Raw genomic sequence first — 18830 nt, 5'->3', positions numbered from 1 at the left:
ATCGATCCTATATCCGAAGCATATGGGACACGATTCATGATGTCTCACATAAAGACTAAACCAGTCTTTTGCTATAATATTTCCATTTCAATTTGCCAAGTTCTCAAAATTCAGATTATGAAAAGGGATGCCGTAATCATAATCGAATTTTAGAACGCAAATAATGGACCCATATATAGAGTTTCCTTATGTTGAGCCATTCCAACATGAAATTCATATATATATCCTTGATTAAATACGATTAAAATCTCAATCTAAGCTTTTAGAATTGAAATGAAGTATAATTTCCTCTCCCTTAATTATAGCAAAACAACTTTTTCAACCCCTGCAACCTCACGAATTGAAACTTTTGTTTTCTATAATTAACATTGCTAACTTGCAACCTTTGTCATAATTATCATGCTCCCACTAACATGATGATTATTAGCATAACACTTATGCTCCCACTAGCTTTGACATGTACTCAGAAATCAGCTGACTTTCTTACCAAAGTTCAGATTTCTGATACTAGATTGTTTTGATAAAACTTTATCAAAATCATAAACCTCTTTTAGATAGCTCACATGTGTGTCTAAACAATTTTAGAACTATGAAAAGGGATGCCGTAATCATAGTCTCAATTGTTTAGACCTTTGCCACTTCTCACAAGTCCATGTTAGTGTGCCGGTAAACCACACACGCTCCACTAACGACTTTGAGAATGCAAATATCACAATTGCTATCTAGCTAAAATCTACTTAGTGAAAGTGTTTCCTCACCATCATTTTCATGAATCGGAGAGAAACCTTATGACACTTAGATTTAATAGTGTATGTGTTCTTATCCATGTGAATTTGTCAAAACCATAATCACAAGACAAGGTTAGTGACAAATCCAAACTCATATTGATTAAACTTGTGCAATCTTAAATTCTTGCCATTTGGCAGCTCAGGTGCCTGCTATTGCTTCCAAGTAGTTGTGCAACCAATTGAGAACTCTCAGAACTCCTATGCAAAGCCAACTTGAATAGGCACAAAAATTTCAACACGATAGGTTATAAACCTCAAGTCGTGTGCTAGTGAAGGACTTTAGGTTTTATTCTTGATGAAGTCTTGAAACTTTCAAGAGCTTTAAGACTCCCACTGTCCTCTTGACATATAAGACTCCCTTGTCAAATATTCAAGAGATAGTGCGGATTCTTTATCAAGACTAACACTTTACACAATTGGCCTAAGTTGGTCTCTGTTTTATCCAAAACATCACAACTTACCAATTTCAAATGTACAAGAGTAGATAACCTTTTACTCTTACATTTGACTAGTGTTAACAAACCCTCTTTAAGATATGTCACTCAAGTTACAATCTTGGAGTATGACTCTAAGAATTGTTTTGGAACGAAGTATGACTCATCTTTTTGATTTAACCATTTCAACAATTCATGACTCCTCTTCTTAGTCATAAGAATGCACTAAGATGACTTTAGAGGACCAATTGTGATATGGTATATTAATCATTAAGATGATCATAAACATGATACTAAAGTACTCTCCCATCTTTTCAGATTTGAGAAACTTTTATCTTTCTGCCATACTTTGATTCTTCTTATTCGTTCTGTCTCACATTGAAACTTCTCCAATGCTACAGACTTATACTTAAACTTATAAGTATAACCATATTTACTGAACTTAAGTAAATCATGACGAATAGTCTTCTTGATCTTTTGTGGTGGACTTGACCAGTGCACAAGAATGTGTACTCGATCCCTTAGTCCTTTCCTTATTCACATAAGGAATTAGTCTTAATTTTCCAAGCTGAAAGTTCTCATTCATCATACTATACAACTTGCATGATTCCAAGTTTCGGTCCAATTGAACCTTGGGTGATGAGAATCTTTCCTTATTTGGTAATATTAGACACTACCACAATCGAAAGAATCAAATCCATTTTTCCAATATTGCTATCAATGGAATCTTATAAGCAACAACTTTTCACAAATGCCATTGTAAGGATACTTAAAATAAATAAAATCAAAACCTTTTTCTTTTATTTTAAAACTTTGCGGAAAAACTTATCCTTACAATCCATATGAAAACCTTGTTGTTATCTATTCCTAAGCAATATAAATATCATAACTCTTAAGTAATAGCCCAAAATTCTGATCACCGAACCATGCGATTGAAATCCATCTTCGCGATCAGAATCAGCATGTACTTAATAGAGTTAGACAATGGACTTTACCTGAAGTAGAGCCAAACTTATTGACTTTAACATCCTTAGGTAAATTTGGCAGCTTCGTAACCAATGCCCCTTCCTTTGGCAATAGTTACCTATGGACCCTTGATAATGGGACTATCTCAGACTTCGCCTCTCTCTTTACCATTGGGTCAACCGAGTTGACTATGGCCGATCCCTTTCCATAGGGAAGAGAGAGCTTTACTGGATATCCAATGTCATCATTGTCAATGTCCATAGCGTTTTAGGAAGTTGATCTTAGCAAATAGATAAGATCATTAAGGGTCTTGTCTTAGTCTGTTTCATAGGATTCCCAAAAGAACTCACTATGTGACTTAGAAAGTAGTTGAGCCACCAACTTTCTCAAGACTTTGACACCCAACTCTCCCGGCTTGTCAATATGTGACTACATCTCCAAGATGTGATCACACCTAGACCTTGCCTTGCCAATAGGGCTTGAGTGACCTTAAACTTTTTAGGAACTTGTGGGTTAGGGAGAATAATTGGAGGAGGTGAAAGAAGTATGATATCCATGGGACATCATCTTCATTTAGGAAAGCTTGTTTCAAGAGATTTGGGAAGATCATAAATGTCTAGACCAGACATCTTTTTTGGGAGATATTCAAGATAGTTGATTTAAAGTCCTTAATATGACACTCAATATGAAATATTAAGGCTAGGACCCAACAAACTATTTTATAACTTAGAAGAGGGATGCCGTAATCCAAGCTATAAAATATTTGAAGGTAGGTGAATGACGATTCACCAATTTCCACCATGAAAAACGAAATAATTTATTAGGTTTTAATTGGATTTGAAAGTCCTAGATCTTTGAGATTCATTGAACTGTTCAAAGGCATGTTTCAATCTCGAGTGTGCCCTTCAGGTTTTGTGACTGGGATGCCGAGGATCACAAAACAAGGTGTGAAGTAACCATGCAAATATACTTGGTACCCTTAATATTTACCCCTCAATCGATGTGCCGGTTAACCACACACGCTCCAACGATACTATGATAAACATTAAGTTACCCTTTGCCTACCTTGTTAAGTCCAGGTTAGTGTGCCGGTTAACCACACACGCTCCACTAACGACTTAAGCAACGTGCAAAGTGTAATTTCATGGGTTAGCACCAAATTCACATTTTCCTAAGTAACTAAGATTGGGTATTAATAAGAGTTTAGTTACTTAGTATTTATCATTAATACTTTTAATGAAAGGAGAATTATAGTCCTTGTCCTACCCGTTCGGCTAACGACCCTCCACCAGTCAAGGAAGCGGTGGGTGAGAGTGGACACCCATTAAACAGCCATTTTATAGGCAGTAACCTTATACCCCCCTTATAGACCGGCTTCGTGAATGAGGCCTACTAACGGTAAGACTGACTTTACTCTTATACATATATATATATATATATATATATATATATATATATATATATATAAATATTATTAACTTATAATATTATAAAGTATAAGGGTTGAATTTTAACTTTTAAAATTCTAAGGGCTAACTTGGAATTAAAGTATTCATAAGTGAAAACTTTTCAAATTCCAAAACTTGAGGGCAAGTTTTGAAACTATTCAAAACTAATTAATTCCATAACTTATGAGTTTAAAGTAGTTTTAATTAAAAAAAAACTCTTCAAGTTCCATAACTTGAGGACAAGTTATGGAAGACTTTAAACTAATTAATAAAAAAAAATAACTTTTTTTTATTGTAACTTATGGAACTAATTAAGGTTACACTTTTTTTTTAATTTAATGAAGAGACTCTTGAACCTCCATAACTTGAGGACAAGTTATGGAGTCATAAAACCATTTAATTAGAACTAGACTCTTCATTTTGTAACCTTTGCCAACTTTTATGAGTTTTATGATTCTTAAATGTGACTTTTCATATAACTTGAGGACAAGTTACAAAAACACACTTTCGAATCAACTCTTAGATTAAAATGGATTGAAAACAACTATTTCACACAAATTTTCTATTAATCTAAGAACCTCATAAGAACAAGATAATTCAAATCATCAATCTTCAAGAAATTAGCATGAACATACAAACTAATACAAATCTTGAAATTATGACAATTATCTTAGAAATTGGATTAGCATGAACATTACCACATCAAAAACAAGTTTATGAGTCCAAAAACATCTTAGGGTAATGTTCCTAGTCCAATTCCAGCCAAAACAATCGAATATATGCATCCAACTCGATTTTTCAGCTACTTTTGCAAGTATAACAAGAAAACAAGCCTAGGCTCTGATACCACTGTTGGGTTATGAGCATTCTAACACTCCTAAGTGTACATGCAACCCTAAATACCTTGGATCTATGTTTTCTCTATTATACATACAATTATGAACATCCAAGGTATTATCCTAATCTAGTATACAAAATAATAAATATAACAAGATAGAATACATACCTCTTTGATGTAGAATGTCTTCATGAAGCTTGAGTGCCTAGTGCCCCAAGTGTGACACCTCAAATGGTTCACACAACACCAAATACACTTGGAATAACTTGAGAGAAACTTGAACACTCCTTGAAATCGTCTAGCCCTCACACTCACACATTAGTCCACGATTTCTTGAGCCATGGGATTCTTTTATATGGTGGCTATTAGGGTTACACCATGTAACTCATAACTTTACCCATTCCTTATGCTCCATGGATTTTAACCTCCATGGAGTATCCATGGGTCACCCCATGGACTTAGTCCAACATAAGGAATCTTGGATCACAAGCCCACATATATAAGAATGAATGATTTACACAATCAACCCATATATTTAATTAGTCTCCTTTTGATCACTTAATTAATTCCAAATTAATTCTTGATCAATACTAATTAAATAACCTTATTAATATATTAACCAACCTTAAGTGTTATTTCTCTCATTATAGTCTATCCAAATGCATGATGCCATGCAACCCAAATGGACCATGCCGGGTCGGGTCAAGTCTTACCAATTATAGTTATGGACTTAGACATTAATCCAACAGGAAGAGGGTAACGATTTTTGACCATAAGCTTGTTGAGTTCCCTGTAATCAATGCACATACGAAACGATCCGTCTTTCTTCTTCACGAATAAGACCGGTGCTCCCCAGGGTGAGAAGCTTGGTCTTATAAAGCCCTTGCTGAGAAGTTCATTAAGTTGACCGGACAGTTCTTGCATTTCTGCAGGTGCTAGACGATAGGGCGATTTGGCTACGGGGGTAGCCCCTGGAACTAAGTCGATCCTGAATTTGACTTGACGTTGGGGAGGTAAACCCGGTAGTTCTTCTGGAAAAACGTCGGGGAAGTCGCGTACTACGGGGAGGTCTTTTAGGTCTTTTGTTTTCTGGCTCGTATCGACAACGTGCGCCAGGAATGCACGATATTCCTTACGCAAGTACTTCTGGGATTGAATACTTGAGATGATATGAAGGCTCGTACTGGGTTTGTCTCTGTAGATCAACAAGGTTTCGTTATTCGGTAGGTTTAGACAGACTGCTTTGTCGAAACACAGAATATCGGTATGATGAAGACTCAACCAGTCCATGCCCACAATGACATCGAAACTCTTGATTGCCACGGGTATGAGGTCGATTGGGTATGAATGATTGCCTAGTGTGAGGGTACAACCTATATAAATCTCGTTAGAACTCTCTGTCTTGCCGTTAGCCATTTCTACGACGAAGGTTTCTTTTAGTGCTTGCGGTGCTTGATTAAGTAAGTGTTTAAATTTTTGGTTCACGAAGCTCCTCTCTGCCCCACAATCAAATAAGACACATGCATAAGAGTTATCGAGGAGTAACGTACCCGTGACTACTATGGGGTCTGCCACGGCTTCATTGTAGCCAATAGCAAGTAGTCTTCCTGCTCCTCCCGCATTCCCAGCTTTCGGACAGTTTCTTTTGAACTGCCCTGTCTCGCCACACCCGTAGCAGGTCTGACTTACTCCTGCACCAGGGACCTGGGTGTTAGGTTTGGGTGGTGCTCTGCAAAACCGGACGGTATGACCCTTCCGGTCGCAATTGGTGCAGTGCATTTCCCGACAGGGGCCGTTATGATGGAAATTGCACTTGGTGCACTTGGGTAGGGTCCCTGCATATGGCTTGGCTGGTACAGGGGCAACATGAGTTGTGGCAGCATGGACAGCCACAGTCTGTTGGTTCTTAGAAGAGGGTTAAGCTGATTTTCCCTTCTTTCGGTCCCAACGCTTTCTCTTGTTGTCGGCTGCTTTGGTTGGCGCGGAGGCAGCCGTTGTAGTTGTTGTTGGAGGAGAAGGAACCTCGTGATCGATAAGCCTTTGGGCCAATTCCTTGGCACTATCAAAGGTCGTAGGGTTCGATGCTAGAACGTTCCCTCGATACGGGGGCACCAAACCCCATATGTATCTCTCGATTTTCTTGCTTTCGGTGGGGACCATGTTGGGACAGAGAGTCACCAGGTCGCTGAATCTGGCCGTGTAAGCCACTATGTCGGAACCCTTCATCTTAAGGTTCCATAGTTCCTCTTCGAGCTTCTGAACTTCGCCCCTCGGGCAGTACTCCTTTGCCATTAGATCCTTCAGTGTCTCCCAGCCCATAGCGTTAGCTGCTACCAGTGAGAGTGATTTGACATGGCCATTCCACCATGTCAGGGCCCTTTCAGTGAAGGTGCAGGCAGCAAATTTTATCTTGCTTCCTTCAGGACAAGAGCACATCTCAAAGATTGCTTCTGTTCTTTCGATCCATTGGGACAGTGCAATGATCCTTCCGTTTCCGTTGAAGTACGCTGGTTTGCAGCTGATGAAGTCTTTATAGGTACACTCCCGTGTACGTGGTTGGATTTCACCATGGCTAGAGTTGGTGCCCGTCCCAGCCCCACTAGCACCACCAGAATTTCTTGGGCCATGGCTGCGGTCACAGCTGCCTGAAACATCACTGCATCGAACTGCGGAGGGGGTGGCGGTGGTGGAGTTTGATTTACAGGCGTGCCTCTGGTCGAACGCTTGCGAGGCGGCATATTTTACTGAAAGTTGAAAGGGATGATGATAGTAGTAAGAATCAATTGTAAGTATGATGAGAGTGATTCATGGACTAAATCGCCATAGTCCAACCATCAGATAGGGGCATAACAATAGAGTAGGGAAACACAAGAGTAAAGACTTTCCAATAGATTAGATAACTGTCAGTATTACTGGTATTAATGATGTAAATGAGTTCGGGAAAAAATGACCTAACAGTAGGTCTTACATCAAACCATAAGGGAAAATGTTGACAGCTTAGAAATCTAGTTAAAGTACTTGAAAGATAGGAATATTTTACAGACAAGTGCTACATAGGCACAGAAAAGAAAGGCTATTCCTTAACCCAAAAGAAAAGCCGAGTCGACATCTTCTACCGGCGACGGGTATCCCTCGGGCGAACCCTCAGATCTGCCAGCTGACGTATAACTTCTTGAAGATGTCGCTCATGCGCCCTCTGACGCACTCGGAGTTCTATGACTTCAGCTCAGGATGCAGTTAGTTGTTGCTGTAGAGCCTCATTGGTTCTCATAGTCCTTTCCATAGCCTCTTCGAGTTGGCGAATGCGGACCGTGTTAATGCCAGAGTTGGCGTCAACTTCCATCACTCGGTCGATGGCTGCACGACCTTGCTCGACATTCCGAGCAATCCTACGGACCATAATGGGTAGGACTCGGCCAGCTGAGCCTCCCTCGCTTATATTGTAAAAGCTTCGGTCTCCATTGAAGGGTAATGGTTGACCCTGTTCATCGCTCCAACGGTTCAAGTTTGTCGCACACAAGGGTGTGGGGCCTTGAAATGCTGGTCGGGGGTTGAGGTTTGGGACTGGAGCCTCTTGGGGCAGGTTGTTGACTTCTGGTTCGGAGTCAGAACCATCTGAAAAACCTTCTGCGAGGTGATCATCCAAAGGGATTGGATGATCCTCTTCTGGCTCATCATCGAGCCACCCACCATTGCCTTGGTTGGGAAAATACGGATCGCCGGGGAGATGGAAGCCAGCCATGCTATCTACGTGAGAAAACGGGGTATAAGAATATTATAATAATAGACGTACTAATCTAAGATAATTATAAGATGGCCCTTACTAGTTACTTCAACATTTGCGTAGTGCATACCAATTATATGTAACCAAGGCAGGATAGACCTTCGAATAAGTGACCCTAACTCTAAGTCCACAGCCAAACAAGGAACAGGAAGTAAAGCAAAAGTCACAGATTCTTAGTCTATAACACCTTAGTCACATATAACTTTAGCGTATCCACTTAGCAACTATTGACCTACTAGTAAAGACCTTTTTAGTTCTCAAATAAGTAATTATAGTAACACAAAATACTCCTATAGTATTTTAGGTTTATGTTCTGTTCTAATGTTCTTGTTGTAGTAGTGTTGGTAAGTTTTTAGACTTGTTGCAACCTCACGACCACTCTTAGGCACATGCTAGTCACTCCTCGTAAAATATAGTTGATCAGGCTATATCCTCCCAGGTTTGACTATATGTCTCTAAGCCTAATCGTGTTGTTCAACAATCGTAATACTTTTGTTATGTTCTAGTATGACACTGTTCTGTCCTAGTGACACTGATTTTAGTATGAATGCAGGTAGGTATACTTTGGTTAAATATTTTATTATTTAACAGTATAAACTCTTGGTCAGAGTATTTTAATCCCGATGCTTTTATAGTTTGTATATCTTTTATAGGTTGATATACTTGATTCACTATAAACAATGCTCTGATACCAATCTGTCACACCCCAAAACCTGAACGGCAGAAACGTTCTGGGGCGGAGGACGTCATGTACAGTATCATAACAATGCATAATAGTAAACAAGCAACAACATCCATTGCATTAATAGAATAATTTTAATACAAGCGTATTCTGTATAGTTTATAAGACACCAAAAATATGAATCAAAATAAGAGATGAGTCTTGAATGTGCTCCATCTTCTCAAAAGCTTCATCGGTACCTGTCTACTGATGACCTGAGAATACAAGTTATTTTGAAAGAGTCTATCAGCATTAAAGCTGGTGAGTTCATAAGTATTTAGTGTCATTGTTTGTATGAAAACGCTTGTAAGTTTGAAGAAAATGTTTGTAAGTTCTCAATGTAAATGTTTGTAGTGAGTAATAGTATCTCCTAGAAAATCCTATATTTTCTACTAAAAGTGGCCTTCTACCAAGGCACCAATGTTCTGTATGTTTGTTCCGTGTAAAAGTGTGTATTTTCCCAAGTATGTCTATCATTAACGAAATATAGTTTAAACTTTTATGAATATGTGAGAAGATCACAAAGTAAATGTAATAGGGAAAATAATGTTTTACCTCAGCATTAACACTGCTGGCTATAAAGTAATAAAATACAGACTCCAGGTAGTATTAAATGTACAATACACCTCGGGGAGTCTTTTTGCCTTTAATCCCTAGTCGGTTAATTAAAGGTTTGAATGTGAACTCGTATGTAACCATGCTGATCGACGTCTGAATAAATGATGACCCTCCGGTGTCATATGTAGTGAGGTGACATTTTGTCACCCCTTGGCCTTATCGGCTGGGACTGTAGCTAGCAGTCGGGGTGTGGGAGTGTCTGTCCCACATAGATCTATACACACAATGCCCGCTCTCCCTCCAGGAGACTCTGGTTAGAAAAATGATACAACACGGTCTTGTTGTATCCGAAAATAGTATGTCACATTCTAGTTATCGTATTCGTATGTTTGTATAGTATATCATAGTGTGGTAATGTTCTCTCTGTACTAGTGTATAGTATGCTCTCTTATATAGTGTATAATATGTTTGTGATGACTTGTAAACGTACTGACTCTTGTATGCTTCGTTGTACTAGTAATAGTGAGTAGTAATCTCTTAAACTATACCTATTATAGTTTACTAGTAATGTTGTTTGTATGCCTTTGCTACCCAAAGGTACTGAAGTGAAATAAAAGCCTTTATATCTAAACACATATACATGATATATAACTAAGGTTTCAACGACATTCGGACAAATAACAGGATACTCTAAGTCCACAACCAAACAAGGAACATGAAATAAAGTGAGCTATCAGTCCTAAGCCCTTCAAATCTTACTTATATAAATATATCTGTATAGACATGAGTTTGACAACAATATAAGTTAAAAAGAGTTTTATAAAGGATTTAGCATATAAAAGAGTTTAAAATGTTTTGAAGTGTTTGAAATCCATAAGTTTGATAACAATTTGAAAGTAATAGAAAATCTTTCTGTTTGTTCTAGTTATTTGATTAAGGGGTATGAACTCACCTGCAGTGAGTGGTTTGGATGGAAGCGCTGGATAGGATGCTAAGCGTCAAGTGAGGACTTGAGCACACACGGATCCTATTTAACATATAATGTCACACATATGTATCTAATTAGTGTTTAAACAACTAATTAAGCAAGTAATGACACCTTAGGACATGGAAAACACTTTGATTCAAGTGCTAGAAGTACAAAGGGTTGCACCTAAGGGTTGTAGGGCCTCACATTGGAGTTTACGGCCCAAGTGTTTACGGCCCATGGGTTTATGGCCCAATGAGTTTACGGCCGTAAACTCATGGTATCATGTTCCATTTTGTGTGTTTTAAGGTCCTATGTTCTTCCTTGAGGTGTTCTAGACTTAGTTTCAAGGCTTAGGAAGGTGTTGTGGCCACTTTCCACCACAAATTAGAGTTTACGGCCAAGGGAGATTTCCTTGGCCGTAAACACCCTTCTGGTCACGATTTCTAGATGTTTAACAAGCGATTCTAGTATCCAACAAGCTAAGGATAGTGTACTTACGTAGTGGAAGCTTGAAAGGGTGGTTAGAGTCCAAAAACACTAGTGTGTGTTCTTGGTGAAATGAAGAACACTTGAAGATCTACCCAAAAGAAGAGATTTCATGGATGAAATCAAGAGTGAATCAAGGAGAAGAGATGTATTAACTCATATATGGAAGGATTTACTTACATTTTTGAAGATTGGGAGCAAAAGTCTCAAGATCCTTGGGAGAGAATTCGAGTTCTAGGCTTGGAAAGGTGAAAAGTGGCTGAAAAATGACTAAGGGCCATATATATATATATATATATATATATATATATATATATATATATATATATATATATATATATATATATATATCATGGAGTTTACGGCGACCATGTGTTTACGGCCGTAAACCCATGACCCTTGGCCGTAAACTCCTCTTTTGAGGGTTTATGGCATGTTTGATGGGTTACAACTTCAATTGACACTTCCATTCACTTATTCCTTGGATATACTAGGCTCAGAATGCTCAAATAGACTCAAAATAATGCTAGAAGTTAGCAGGAACAAGTCTAACTTTGATTGGATTGAATGGTTTGTACAAGATTGAAATTTCGGGTTGTCACATTCTCCATGTGATCCATGCCATCCTCCAAGTCAACAGCAGGTGTGTCATGCCACTCCAGGAACAGTCTCTTTGAACACGATGGAGGTTCAGTAATCTCCGTTATACGAATTTTACTGTGGGTTGGGGACATTAAATAGGTGTGCAAAGTAGTTTTGTCATGCTCTATATATACGTCAATTAACTTATGCTTAGCCACAAAACTCCCCAAATAACGAACATCTTCATCACTAGCTAAAGCGAATAACCCAAAATCTAAATCGCCAAAAGGCCTTTGAAAGTGATAGTAAAGTGGTTTACCTACTTGAGCATACCCTAGGTCTTCCATCATCTCATCAATGTCATGAACGAAAAAGGTATCAATGTCCAGTAAATCAACAAATGTTTGCTTCCCACGAATATACTTCCTTCCAGGAAAGCTTGTAAACTCACCTCCATGGTGCATTCTTATTGAAAACACTGTCGGATGTCCAGCTGTAGAGGAGAGAAAATCGTTTTTATCTAACAAAATTAAACCTTTAACAGTCAATATCATTTAAACGAAAGTCAATCAAACATACCATAACTTTGATCAACGTCGATTTCAGCCATTTCACCACGAATGCGCCAAGAAACCATTGCAGTTCTTTGTTCTTGCAGCCGTCGCTCCTAGGGTTTTCACGTAAGGATTTTGCACATAGATGTGTGTTTTTTTGGTATACGATTGTGTTGTACAATGTAGAGTATGATCGTTTAATTGAACGCATCGATTTCTTAAACTGGCGGTAGGATGAATAAGTAAAATGACGGAAATAACCCTCAACGTGCAAGGCACGTGGGGGTTTTAACTCCAAAATCAAACGGAAGGTTAGATGAGAGACCAGGCGTGCACTAAACCAAACTATTAAGGATTGGCAGGGTTAAAAAATGGAGTTAGGGACTAGGCGCGTAACAAACACCAAACTATAGGGACCATTCGTGTAATTTGTTCTTAGGGAATAGAATGAATCAAGTAATGGAATGAACAAGGCACTGTAATGATCCATTATCATTCCATTGTCATGTTTGGTTATTGTATCGGAATGAAATGAGTTATTAATCTATGTTGTTTGGTAGGTAGGAAATAACGAATGAATGAAATAAATTAATTGTAAATGACAAAAATACCCTCCTAACACAAAATACATATATTTTTATATTTTTTACACATTATCCAATCAAAGTATATATTTTCTGTCATATTAAATTGATATTGAATGAAAACAAAATTTCATCGCATTAACATATATAAGTTATATGAATATCAACCTTTTAAAAACAATCAATTCAACAATTTATCTCATAAGTATATATTTTTGTGTCTTAAGGAGATATTGAATAAAAACAAAATTTCATCGCATTACAACTTAAAAATATGTACAACGAGGAAAAATTATCATATCGAGTATGGAGCAATGATAAATGGAAATGCTTTCTATTCCTACTTTTCTAATTACATCTTGAGACTATAAAACACTTCATTTATAATTATCATTTCACTTTTCTAATTACATCTTGAGACTAAGCACTTCATTTATAATTGCCATTCCACAAGCATGAGCCATCTGTTTGCCTTAGGAGGATCACCAAAGCCAAGCTTTTTCACCCATGCAAGTGTGTGTCTGACTGTCTGATCAACATCTTGAGTCTTGCGTCCACATAACCAGAGTATCAGTGTTAGAAACATCATTAACCTTTTAGTTGTATCTTCAACCAATTTATTATTTTTTCAAGTAAAGCATGCATAAAAGGACTAAATCAATCAAAAATCGAGTAAAACAAATATACATCATCCTTCAATCCCAAAAGGAATTCATAGTGACATTTCATCAAACACCTAATAGGCGGTAAAACTCTCTCAGAAACAGATGAGGAGCCAATTTAAAATAGTTAATTGTATGCAAAACAAACTCATATATATATATATATATATATATATATATATATATATATATATATATATATATATATATATATATAAATCAAATAAGAACCCTTAAATAAAAACCATGAACCATTTTAAGCTGTTTAAAATAAACGCACGGTGGCATTATTGTAAATATAGAAAAATTACTAGCCAATTTCCATAAGCCCTTCCGTGAACATATGTCGTTCTCTTTCCTTCCTCTTCAGCTTTCTAGAAAATCCCAACCCTCATCTTCCCCCATTGCTTTTTCTACCACCGGCCAAAATCCTCCACCAATATTCTTCTCCGCCAATCGCAACCTCCACTTCCGTCGCTTCTCTTCTTCATCGCCGTCTCTCTTCTCTAACATCTCGGATCTAAATCGAAGTTTAAAGTGAGGTTTATTAGCTAGCGGGAATAAATTTTAGTTCTGGACAAAATCCACCACCACCGCCCTTCTCCACCAGTCGCAAACTCCTCTGCCGCCGCTCTTCTTCTTCACCGCGGTCATCCTCCTCCAACAACTTGAATCTAAACTGAAGAATAAGGTAATCGATCAAACTCTATGATTTAGAGATTTTAGACAAACTCTATGATTTGGAGATTTTAGACATCAATTGTTTTTTTAAATAAAAACTCTTTAACTGTGATTGATAGATTTTAAACATCATTTGTTTATTATATAAAAGCTTTCGATCCAATTTTTAGATAACTATCATGTGATGTAATGGAATGTATGACAATGAATAAAATAAGAAAGGATAGCAGTTTCTACTTTCTAGATCATGATCACAAGTGGTGTTCAATTTGGAGTAATAATTTATAATCAAGTTAATAACTCTTGATTTTACACATCCTTGTAGCTTGTGTAAATACCTAATTTTATATTAGTAGGAATAAAAGGTCTATAGTTTGGTTTACACAGTTATGATTATTTTAGTTTTAATGGAATTAATGTAAGTATGCTTCCTGTGCTTGTTTATTTAACGAGAGAGTGACCCTATTTTTTAATAGTATTTAATATACATACTTCATTAATTGATATTTTCTACGAAGAAGATGAAGCCTGTAATTGAAACAGAGGTTGCTGCGAAATAATCAATTGCGTTATATGTTTTTATGATACTTTAAATGTTTATGTTCTTTATAATGATTATAATGAAAATGATTGAATGTAATGAATTTTTAGTTATTTAATAATATAATGTAAAATTAAATTATAAATTGTGTTCATGAATAAAAAAAACTTATGTTTCATCAGTTGAATAAGATGCAATTTCATAGTATTGGCTAGTTAATAGACTATTCAACTGTGAATGATGGACAGTTTTCAATAAACGTAATTTTTGTAAAATTAATAATGTTATTGTTTTGAAAATCACATTATAATGAATGTTGTATTTTAGAAATTCAATGTTTTATAAGATTAATAATGGTATTAATTTGACATTCACGACATAATGAATGTCATTTTTTTTTGTGAATTTTCATATGCATAGTCTAATTAAAACCAAAGTTGGTGTATTTCATGGTGGTTGGCGATAATTCCACCACCACATCAGATGTGGTCTCTAGTGATGATGCAAAAGGAAGTTCTAAAATAAATGAACACAAGGTGTTTGATGAAATGCCTCAATGAAATTTGCTAAGTTATTAAGCTGAGATTGTATACCCTTTTTTATTAAATTACGAATTTACTATATAAAGCTATTAAATTTGTGTATTAAGTTATGATATTTGTGTTTAACTGTAAATTGAATGCACTAAGCTATGAATTTTCTGTTTAAATTGTGAATTGACTATATTAAGTTGTGAATTTTGTTTATTAGACTGTGAATTAATTGATTGGATTAAACTGTGAATCTTGTGTATTAACCTGTGAATTGACTGTATTAAGAGTTTTAACTTGATAATATAGTTGTTAATGCATACTTTTTGTGTATCAGAATGTGAATTTTCTATATTAAGCTATTATTTTGTTTTTTAAACTGTGAATTGACTGTATTAAGATGTGAATTTCCTGTTTAAACCGTGAACTGACTATATTAAGCTGTGATTTTTGTGTATTAAATTCTGATTTTTGTGTTTCAAACTGTAAACTGACTGTATTAAGTTGTGAATTTTCTGTTTAAACTATGAATTGACTGTATTAAGTTGTGAAATTTAAATGAATTTTGTGTTAACTGTTATTTATAAGAAAATATATGTTTTAAACAGTGAGTTCATGTGTTGTATAAGTTTTAAGTTGTGAATTAGTTATGAACAAGTCTATTAAGTTGAGGATATGGTTGCGAATGCATAATTTTTATGCATTAAATTGTAAATTTTATACTAAGTTGTGAAATTTATGTATTAAATTGTGAATTATTTGTATTAAGTTGTGAATTGACTATATTAAGTTATTAATTAACTGTATTAAGTGGTGGATTTTTATATTAAACTATATATTTATTATATTAAGTTGTAAATTTGATGTATTAAACCGTAAATTGATTGTATTAAGCTGTGAATTGATTGTATTAAGCTATAAATTAATTGTATTAAGCTGTGATTTTTTTATGAACTTAATACGAGATAAAAGAAACATTATACACATATATGATTTTCTCTAATTTTGAATGAAATATTTAAATTTTAATCTGGGACTATGTTGAAATATTAAAGTAAGTTGTGAATTACTAGTTGAAATGATGAATTAAATTGTGAATTCTAATTTTTTTTATCAAAATCTGATTTTTTAGGGAAGGATGTTGGCGGTGTTGGCACCGATGGATGATGATCGAGATGGTTGATGGCATCGTATGGTAGTTGGCGGTGTTGATGCTAGTGGTGGTGGTAGAGTAAGGATATGTTATATTTCTCACTCATCTTCATCTTCTTCGCTGATTTCAGATAAGTTATCATCTTTTATGATTATGCATATGTTTTTTTTTAATGTTTTCCTCTGAAATATGCTATAATATATGAAGAAAGAAGCATTATACACATATATGATTTTATCTAATTTTGAATAAATTATATAAAATTTAAACTGTGAATATCGTGTAAATTAAACTTTGAAAGAAGCACAAAGCTCCATATCCGAAGGTATAAATGTAAGTTTTTAGTTAAAAATATGACATTTCTGTTTATTAAATTGTTAATTAATAATTAAGCTTTAAATTTTACATCTTAAACGGTAATTGACTATAATAAGCTGTGAATTGATTGTATTTTGCTGTGAATGTTTTTTATTAATTTTGTATTAAAACATGAATGCTTTATGTATAAATTTTTATATAAATATTCTTGTGAATATATTTATTTTTGTGTTATATCCTTATGTAAAAATTCTTTAGTTTTTATAATTGTTTTTTATTAAATTCGAAATGAGTAAATTAATAGGTTATAAACTATGAATGTAGTATTTAACTTGTTATTGCATTATTTTTTATGCAGATCTGATTTGTAAGAAAAAATGGTTGCGATGCTGGCACAAGTGGTTGGTGGCGGCGTGTGGTGGTGGTGGTGATGGTATCGTTTGGGTTTGACAATTCTCTGAATTTGTGAATTAGTGTAAAGTTGATTGTATTAATTGTAAATTTTGTGTATTAAACTTTAAATGGACTGTATAAATTTGTATTTTATATAAATTTTGTGTTCAAATATGAATGAATGCATGAATGAAAATATTAGACTAATTTTTTTTACGATTTTGCCATTTTCTTACCAAAAGGACAAAAATTTGGGATTTGAACATATTTAGTAATATTCACAATACATATGTGCTTATGAAATGAGGGTTGTTATGGTTCTTAATTTTTTGTGGTTCTCATTTGAACCATTCCCTATATATATATATATATATATATATATATATATATATATATATATATATATATAGAAGACAGACAGGAAGATAAAAAGAAATACACTGATACCAACGGGAAGTGTTAAACCATGAAGAGCGTATCAATAGGAAATCAATGGATGGCAAAATCTCCTTTACTGAACTTGATTATGCTGTAGTAATTTGAATGGACTGATGATTTTGTTTGGATCTGGATGATACTGATGATGTTCTTGAGATTTTTATGAGTTGAACATAAAATCGATGGAGGGAAAAATCGGTACTTATCATTCCGTGTAGGAAAGGAATGAAAAAAAAGATGGGGGTTCCCATGGAATAAAAACACGCTTTTTGGAGGAATACCATTCCTTCTTGAATGACTCGTTCTTTTCTCGCTGCCAACCAAACATATGTTTTTTCATTCCATGCATATTAACTGATTCCATTCCTTCCACGATTACAGCCTACCAAACGTAGCATAAGTTACATTGCTCTACGCTTAGGACTTAAAAATTCAACAATGAATGATTACAATGACAGATGGAAGATCAAAAACTATCACTAAACAACCAAATACAATATGTAATTGCAACTTACCGACTGTCACAACTGGCATTTTGCCAGGAAATTCTGTGGTCATGTAAACGTCAACTATGATAATACTTGTAACTCTAACTTGATATCATACACTATGTTCATTCTATGACCACAAACAAATCAATATTCACAAGTGAAGTTCAAAACTCTACACAAAGTATCCAAATAGTCAATTGGGGAGTTGAAAACCCTAGAGACCCTGGTTCAAGTTCATTATGGACTAGGATTTCCTTATTGGGCCTAATGGACCAATAAGCATTCAATTCAACTATATTGGGCTTGGAAACCCTATTTGGATTCTAAATGGACCCAATTCATAAATCTATAACATTTTGGACCATTTGGGCCTAGAATGATTCATTCTAACCCTAATGGGCCTTATTGGGCCATAAATGAATTAATTTGCCTTAATGGGCCATAAACTCCCTTTTTTCTTTTAAATGGGCCGTGGACTATCTAATGAGCCCAATGGGCCAAAAAGTAATTATTGGGCCTCATAATTTCGAACCAAGGCTAGAAATGGGCCAAGCTAATCCACCTCTTTTATCTTTAGCCCTTTCTCGGCCCAATGAGTAAAAGAAAAGAAAAATAAAAGGAAATTAGAGGATTAATGAGAGTTAGCCACCTCCTTATTGCATGGTGGATCTCCATGCACATCACCTCACTCCCTCTCTCTTCTCTCTTCTTCTTCTCGGCCGAACCTCACCCTCACCACCTCATTTTCTTTCAAAAATCTTTCAAGAACACTCTCTCTAGAAAACCTCCTCTATTCTCCAAATTTTCGAAGATCTAGGGTTGTTCAAGGAGATTTCCACCAAAAATCATCTTTTCTTGGTAAGTCCTTACATATCTAAGTTGTATAACTTCATTCTTATGTTAAGATCAC

At 35.5% G+C, this 18830-nt stretch overlaps 1 long non-coding RNA gene across 1 annotated transcript; it reads left to right on the top strand.

Moving 5' to 3' along the window:
* The first annotated feature begins 13680 nt into the window (after positions 1-13680).
* On the top strand, positions 13681-17207 carry LOC145128893 (uncharacterized). Its single transcript, XR_013717160.1, has 2 exons — positions 13681-14066; positions 16260-17207. It is a non-coding gene; the product is annotated as an uncharacterized LOC145128893 (long non-coding RNA).
* The last annotated feature ends 1623 nt before the right edge of the window (positions 17208-18830 follow it).

This window comes from Lactuca virosa, chromosome 8 (genome assembly GCF_052849685.1).
Source record: "Lactuca virosa cultivar CGN04683 chromosome 8, Lactuca_virosa_CGN04683_v6, whole genome shotgun sequence".
Lineage (NCBI taxonomy): Eukaryota > Viridiplantae > Streptophyta > Magnoliopsida > Asterales > Asteraceae > Lactuca > Lactuca virosa.
This window is presented reverse-complemented; position numbering and strand designations above follow the sequence as displayed.